Here is an 8,212-nt window from a genome sequence, read left to right as displayed (position 1 = left end):
ACAAATTATATATGGAGGATTGACTGGAGATTACTGAAGATTTGATTGAAGATTTGAAGATCCAAGCATAGATGATTGGAGATCATGCTTGAAGATATTGAAGGTTAAACTTGGATGAGATAAGATCAAGTTTAGTAACAATATTTCCATGATTCAAATGAAGATCACATGGGAAGACCAAACTTAGAACAAGTTTGGAAAAAGGATCAAGAGATCTTCAGTGACCATCTTTGGTAAGATGGTTGCTTGTGCCTTGGTAGGCATGACCCTCGGGAGAGGGACTTGCTGAAGTGACGTGAGGAAAAAAATGGTTGCAGGCAGGAGTAGTTCAGGATGAGTCAACTACTATAAAATGGACTGAAGAAACCGGGACGGTTGAAGGTATCGCAAGTTCATTTGCAACTGGCTAGAACTCAGTCATGTTTAGTAAGGTGGGTAGTGTTGCAACAGGATGTTGCAATATCTAACTTTGGAAGGTGTCCAAGTTAGGAAGCTGCGGAGAATTCTAAAAGAGGAAGAATATAATGGACATAGGTGTGTCTATATAAGATATCCTGCTTGAAGATTTATAATGAACCACGAGAGAAAGACCCTTTGGTGAGGGTTGAGGAAAGTGGGCATCGGGCAATCTCAAGAGGGCATTCTTTGTATTGAGTGAGTAAGGGAGTGTTGTACTCTTTATTTTATCATCTCTTTTAGTGGATTGTTTATCCCGGCTTGGCCCCCAGATGTAAGTAAAGTTGTGCCGAACTGTGTAACCAACTTGTGTGTCTTCTTTCTCTTGCATATGTGTGTTTTAATATCTTGTGAGATTGAGCATTTACCTCTCACACACATATCCCTCCGGAACTACCACGTGTTAAGCACACATTACTGTGAATAACATTTAACATACAAATTAAAGCACAACACAGAAACACAACATTTTAAACCACTGGAAAGTAAAACCATACTTTTGATAGATAGATGCAAAAATAAAAATATTCATAACAACACTTGAATACTTTTATATTCAGGTGTTGTTATGAAAACTCATAGCATTTCATAAAGCTAATCATGTTGATGCCAGGAAATCAAAAGTATATGACAATAGGTGCTTACATGCCACAATGAGGGATTACTAGATATAATCTACTTCATTCTTAAAGACTAATCACAGAACATGAGTTATTAGATCAACGTTAAAATTTCATCATTTAAACCAAAGAAAGTGAATACTATGATACAATGTCAGAAAAGTGACTAGAAATTAAAATAACAAGAAAGTCACTGAATGTTAAAAACAATTAGATGAAGAGGACCATCAAGAGAAGTAATTCAACCCACAACGAGTGAATGCTAGATGGAGAAAACAGCATATATATATATATATATATATCATACCAAATAGCATAAAAAAGAAAACTTGACAAGCACCAAATTATGCACAAAATACTTTACACATGACACATAAGACACAAGTTACCAAATATATCATTTTCTTATTCTTCTAATCACTCATTATTTATATTTTATTAGAATAACATTCACCAATATCCAAGAACATCAGGTTCTGGATTATGTTTCAAAAATCATGGTAACTAATTTCCAGCTAAACTAGACAATGGAGATAAGTTTATTTGCCTATTTTGAATAGAAGACAAGGAAGAATAATAACAAATAAATCAAAAGAAGAAAATTAAAGGAACTGACTAAGAAGTCAACAAGTTAGTTGTAAGTAATCATTTCGTCAGGCAAGTCAGAACATATATTGTTTCACCTATCTTAACAAAAAATCAATGCACTGCAACAAAATAGAAAATGGGTTACTACTTTGTGGCATCTACAACGGTTATTTATCAAGAATAATCTCATAACAAGATTAAATCACCACAACAAGATGAATTAGAATTGAATAAAAATCACAAGAAAAAAAAAATGAAAAAACTTGAATTCTTAAATGATCGTAAAAACCCTTAAGAACTACACAAAATATTCATCAAGAATCATTTAATTACTTCATTTGAAAACTAAGAATCAATAACAACAAACGAGTGAAACAAACAGAGCAAAGAGGTTTAAAAATCCACCCACAAACGTTGAGTGGGAGCATTGGAATGAAAAATAAGGAGAATCCATAATAAGCACAAAAAATACTCATCAAGAATCATCTAATTACTTCGCAGATACCAATTGAAAAAAAAGAATCAAAACAAATAACAAAGAAAATGAGTTTGAATTGAATATATATATATATATATATAACCGAATTCTTAAATGGTAAATAAAAGGAAGAAATCCATGAAAAAAACACAAAATACTCATCAAGAATCATCTAATTACTTAATTTCAAAACCAAGAATCAACAACCACAACGAATCAAACAAATAGACCAAAAAGTTTTAAAATCCATTCACAAACATTGAGATGAGGAAGCAATTGGAAGGAAGAAAAAGAAAGAATCCATAAGAAACACACAAATTACTCATCAAGAATCATCTAATTACTTCACCAATCTTAATTGAAAATGAAAAATCAACAACACCGAATGAACCAAATGAATACACTAGAAAGGGTTAGAAATCCCCCCACAAACAAAGAGGAGCAATGAGAGATAGAGCATTGAGAATTCAACCGATCCAAGCTACTTTAGAGATCCTGAAGATGGACAGAGACGAAGGAATGATCGACCTCGAGCTAAGCCATGGATGATGGATGAAGAGGCAATGAGACAGCTCCCCGGCGATAGTTACAAGGGAAGTGGGAGTAAGCATATATGAGAAGCTTTGTTAAGAAAGAGATGTGAGTTGCATGACGTGGCACTAGCAGTTAAATCAACTTTGGTGCTTCCCTTGTAATTGTCAACAACATGCCCTTCTCTAAAGTTAGATTAAATTTTCAAATATTTGGTTACGTTTTCATTAATAGATGAAAGAAAACTCAGAAGGTGGCTCTTAAGCCTTCAATAGGATAATGCAAAATAAAAATAAAAATAAAAAACAAAACAAAACAAAAAACAAAAAGTAAAACAAAAACAAAACAAAACTTTCTAACTATAGACCTTGCACCTCAAGTAGTCATCACGGAGAACATCCACTGCTCGTCATCCCGTATTTTTCTCCCATTTCATCTTCTCAATCCCACTAGGTAGCCATTTATTAGTTTTTATAGCTCTCACAGCAATAGCTTCTTGCAGACAGGGATGTGAACAACCTCCTAGCAAACGGAGGTTCGAGACACCTAATGAGTGCATTTCATATATAAATTTCCATATCCTTTTCATATATTTATCTTGTCTTTAAGCATTTATTTATTGTGATTTAGTGCTACTATGGGTATTATTGTGTATTTGTGCAGGAAAATAGGTTCACGTGCAAAAGAACAGGATTCTGTGCAATTATAGTGTGAAAAGAGATAAAAGTACAATGTTCCAGGTGAAGCACGGTCTGAGCACAACCGTGTTTCTCCACCTGATTATTTCATGTGATTTCTACAGCTGAATTACTATAACATTTATCAATAAAGAAGGCTCAAGTGATAAGGCTTAAGGAGGTTGATTATGGAAGAATGAGAAATATGAAGACAACCCCTTTAGCCTTGTTTCATATTTTGGAGTTTGACCAAGTTGTTTCATATTTTGAAGACAACCCCTTTGGAATCAACTTTGCGAGCTATGGCCAGAGGGAACATTTTTGTTTTCAAGCCAAAAAATTAGATGAAGAAGCAAACTCCAAGACTTTGAAACAAAAAGCTTCTTGTATGCTTAATGAACTCATCTTTGGCAAGAAGAAGATGTTGGGAATTCAAGAATTTGTGGGTAAGAAAAAGGAGCTATACAATGACCGACATGTGCATGTACTGATCCTGGATAATTCCCAACCCAAATTGTTCCCTTGGAGACCTAAATCATGTTGGTCGAAGCCTCTAACATGTATCCCTCCGTGGCAAGTAAGTCTATGTTTTAATGGAAGTAGCTATGCAACTTGTAACCGGGAGGAGCACACTCTCTTCAGGCCTTCCTAAGGTAAGTAATAAGGTACATCAAGCTAGTAACATTAAATAGGCGCTTCTTCGGAGGCAACCCAAGCTTTAGTTGTTTTACTTTCTCTTGTTTTCCTAGTTTAGTTTAGTTTAGTTTCTTTCTTTCAATCTTGAATAAATTAGTGGTGCTCTTGATTTTATTCTTCCTTTATTCTCGGTATTTGTGTGTAATTTCATTGTTTGTATATTTTGTTAGTTGCTAATAATTTTTTCTTAGATTTTGGAGGTGCTGGAACACTGAGAAAACTAGATTTTGACGTATTTCCAGGACGAACATGGGCAGAGCACACCCTTGTTTGTGCCACTGATTTTCACTATCTTTAGCTTTTGAAGCATTCCAGGATGAACACGGGCATGGCAGGAAGGGTTGTATGGACTTACGCACTTAGCACGATCTTGTCTAGCCCCTCAAAGTTTTGAAAAATTTTCCTGCGATATTTAAGGGGAGAGACACGCCTTGAACACGATCGTGCTCATCCTAGTTTACCCTACCATAACTCCCACAGCAGCACGATCATGCTTTGATTTTTGCACGACCGTGCTTACCTTGATTTCTTGCATTTATGGATTAATTTCTATTGTTTTAGTGCAGGTTATCATACCGAGGTTGAGAGCCATATAACCGATTCTTGAGCATCAAAAATCTTACTTTCAGTAATGTTTTTCTTTTATTTCTTATTTTCTTTTTCTTGAGTTTCACTTGTGCTCCTTTTGCTTGTAGGATGTGAGCCATATGGAAACAAGGAACTTGCATGTTGAGAGCGGCAACATCACTCCCCGCGTTTAAGAAAGCCCCTAGAACTTTTCCCCAATTTTATTTGTCCTTGATTCATTTCTTCATGCATGCATTTGTACATTGAGGACAATGTACAGTTTAAGTGTGGGGGAGGGTTTTACTATTGTATTCATTGTGATGAGTCATGACTTAGGATGATCTATGATTTTATTTTGTGGAATTTCTAAAAGTATGGGGACACTAGTGTGTTAGTGTAATTTTATTGAGCTTTATTGTTAGCTTCACTCTTATCTTGGAAACCTCTTATTTTTCTCACCTTACCATAATTGTGGTGCTACTTGTACTTAGGAGAAAACTATAGCTCAATGACCATGATTGTTCGTTGTTTAGTAAAAAAAAAAAAAAAGAAAACTGGAAAGTCGAATTCCTTGTGGGATGCTCTACCCGTTCTTCGTAAATACTTTGTAAAAAGTAGATAGAAAGAGCTATCAACTTAGAAGTGTGAAAGCCGCTCTTGAGTAGTGGAATTTGGCCATTACAAGTGTACATTTGATGACCTATCAAGAGAAAGGGCTACCTCTATGGTGTATGAAGCTACGTTTATCCAACATTGCATGGGCCACATAAATTAGGGAAATCACACACACACACACACACTCGGGAGTACAAATTGAGAGTGAAATTTGTCATTTTCGATAAGCTAAACACACACTGACAACTGGTTTCCTATTTCACTTTTGAAATTCCTATATTACTAAGATCAGAGGTCATGCACTCATCTTCTTTCTTATGTGTTGATGTGTTTTGCTTGAGGACAAGCAATTCAAGTGTGGGGGTATTTGATGAGTGCATTATATATATATATATATTTCCATACGCTTTTCATGTATTTGTCTTGTCTTTAAGCGTTTATTTATTGTGATTCAGTGCTACTATGGGTATTATTATGTATTTGTGGAGGAGAATAGGTTCATGTGCAAAAGAACAAGATTCCGTGCAATTACAATGCAAAAAGAGATGAAATTATATTGTTCCAAGTGAAACACGGTCTGAGCATGACTATGTTTCTCCACCTGATTATTCCAGGTGATTTCTACAGCAGGAAAAGCACTGTACTATAGCAAAATCACTTCAGTTGAGTTACTGTAGTAATCACTATAGCACAAGTCTGAGAAGAAGCACGGTTTGTGTGCTCCTAGCAAGATCGTGCTAGGAGGCCAAGCAGGGGCATGCTCATGCTGAAATTCTATGATTCTATTGCCCAGACTTTCCCGGGAATTTTAGGGGGAGAAGCACCCCCTAAGCACGACAGTGCTCACCCCGAAAACGACTTTTTAAGCTCAGATCTAGGTCATTTGTGGGATCTTCTCTTCATCCTCTCTTCTTCTTCTTGGTGGGGGGAGGGGGGGCTGCCATGGTCTTTCCCTTCACATTTATGGGCCCAGACTTAACTTTGGTGCTAGAGCGCGAGTAGAGTTAGAGCCACAAGGGAAGTGGGGCTAACATACGGAGTGCGACTAGGAGCAGTATCTTGAGAAGGGGAGCCATGTCTTCTTCCTTTAGATCTTTATTAGTTTCTTCCATGTTATACCCATCCTTCAGGGGTTAACCGTCCACGGTGCCCCGCGATGTTGAACTATGACGCTTTGTATGTTTTGAATACTTTCTTCTAACGATTCAAGGAGTTCTTTTGGTTTCTTATGTTTAACCTTGTGTTTGCATAACTTGATATGTTTGATTTGCACAATTGCTTAGGTAAAACTTGGTGTGTGGTTTGCCATAGTTGTAGTTGCCTTGTGTGACTGCAAAACTCAATGTCTATGAAACCACAGTTACCTTAGCAAAACTTGGTGTATTGAGAACCATAGATGCGACATTGCTTTTGAGCACACGCAAGAACCATAGAATGTACCTGGTAGGCAGTAGAGATAAATTGACTTACGATAGCTTATAGGAATCATCTCGGGCATTGCTCTTGCTGTTAAAATACCCAATCTTGATCTACCTGATATTTATACCTGTTCTATCTCTGCGTTTCTCACCTAGTTAAGTTTCAGCCCTTACCTGTCATCCTTCCTTCCTTTAAGATTCCTAATTATCATCTTTACCCTGAATTTTTGATCCGATTAGACATTAGAAGATCAACTAGTACTTTGAGTTTAGTTCCAGTGGTTCGACAACACTACCCCTTACGGGGTACCATTTTATTATTTGTGTGCAACCCGTGTACTTGCGGAGAACACATCAATACCATTGAGAAATATTAGTGGATTCGCCATCAATAAGGACAACTATCTCGCATCCCAACATAGATCCAATAAACTTCAGAGTGGCAAGAACCAATTGGCATATTAGTGCAAGGAAGGAGATGCAAGTTAGATCTTCAGTCCGTCTTTTGTCAGTCTGTCGGTCACCCTACTGAAGTTGTAGTATATTTGTAGGAAATTCAGGTAACTGGATATAGTATGGGCAATCTATACAAAAACATCATGTCAGGATGCCTCATTATCCGTCCTAACGAGAAGACACAAAAACTAGGAAGGCTTGCAACGATGCCCATGGTGAAGCGAGCATTACAATTGTAATGAAGACCTTTTTCTTGACGTGTAGCCATTTCCGTAGGATCACCCGTTTGATAGGGAGAGATGGCAAATGGTTGTTATTTGGATTCATGGTAGATTGCAGTGAAGCTCTATTAACTGGTGGCGGTGGTGCCCTGCTCTTCACTGAGTTACACTTATCCTTGATTGCATCATGAAGGCTACAAGGTTTTAGCAAGTATAACTCTCATTGTATCTCCACTAGAATCACTAGTCTAAGCCAAGAAAATCTCCTCACATTCAAACTTGAAAAGATATTTAGTCACACTATCGAGTGTTGTCTTAGCACGACCGTGCTCTTCCCCCTTATTATTCCAGTCTGAAGATAGTTTCGGTCAAACGGCAGAAGCGCGATCAGGATGCTCTTAGCACTATCGTGCACTAGCAAAGCATGGGTGATGGATGACCGTGCTCCTCCCTTTCATTCTTCCAGGTGAGCACTTAGCCGATTCATTCAGAAATCTCAACAAGATAGCACTGTCCAAGCATGACCGTCCTTAAACCGTGTCGAGCTCAAAATCAGCCTTTTTAACTCTAGCTTCTAGGGTTTCAAAATCATCTTTATTCGGGGATTTTCTTCTCCACCGGGAAGACTTAGATGAGGGCGAAGATCAAGCTTCATCACACCATCTAAGGGGATCAAGGACGAGTCAGAGACACAAGGGAAGTGGGGCTAGCATACGGAGCTCAACTAGGAATAATATCATGAGAAGGAGGGAGTCATATCTTCTTCCCTTGGATCCTTATTTGTTTCTTCCATGTTGTACCCATCCATGAGGGCGTAACCATCCACCATGCTCTGGGATGTTGAACTACGATGCTTTGTATGCTTTGAATACTTTCTTCTAATGATCTA

This window comes from Dioscorea cayenensis, unplaced genomic scaffold (genome assembly GCF_009730915.1).
Source record: "Dioscorea cayenensis subsp. rotundata cultivar TDr96_F1 unplaced genomic scaffold, TDr96_F1_v2_PseudoChromosome.rev07_lg8_w22 25.fasta BLBR01000980.1, whole genome shotgun sequence".
Lineage (NCBI taxonomy): Eukaryota > Viridiplantae > Streptophyta > Magnoliopsida > Dioscoreales > Dioscoreaceae > Dioscorea > Dioscorea cayenensis.
Note: the sequence above shows the minus strand (reverse complement) of the source record.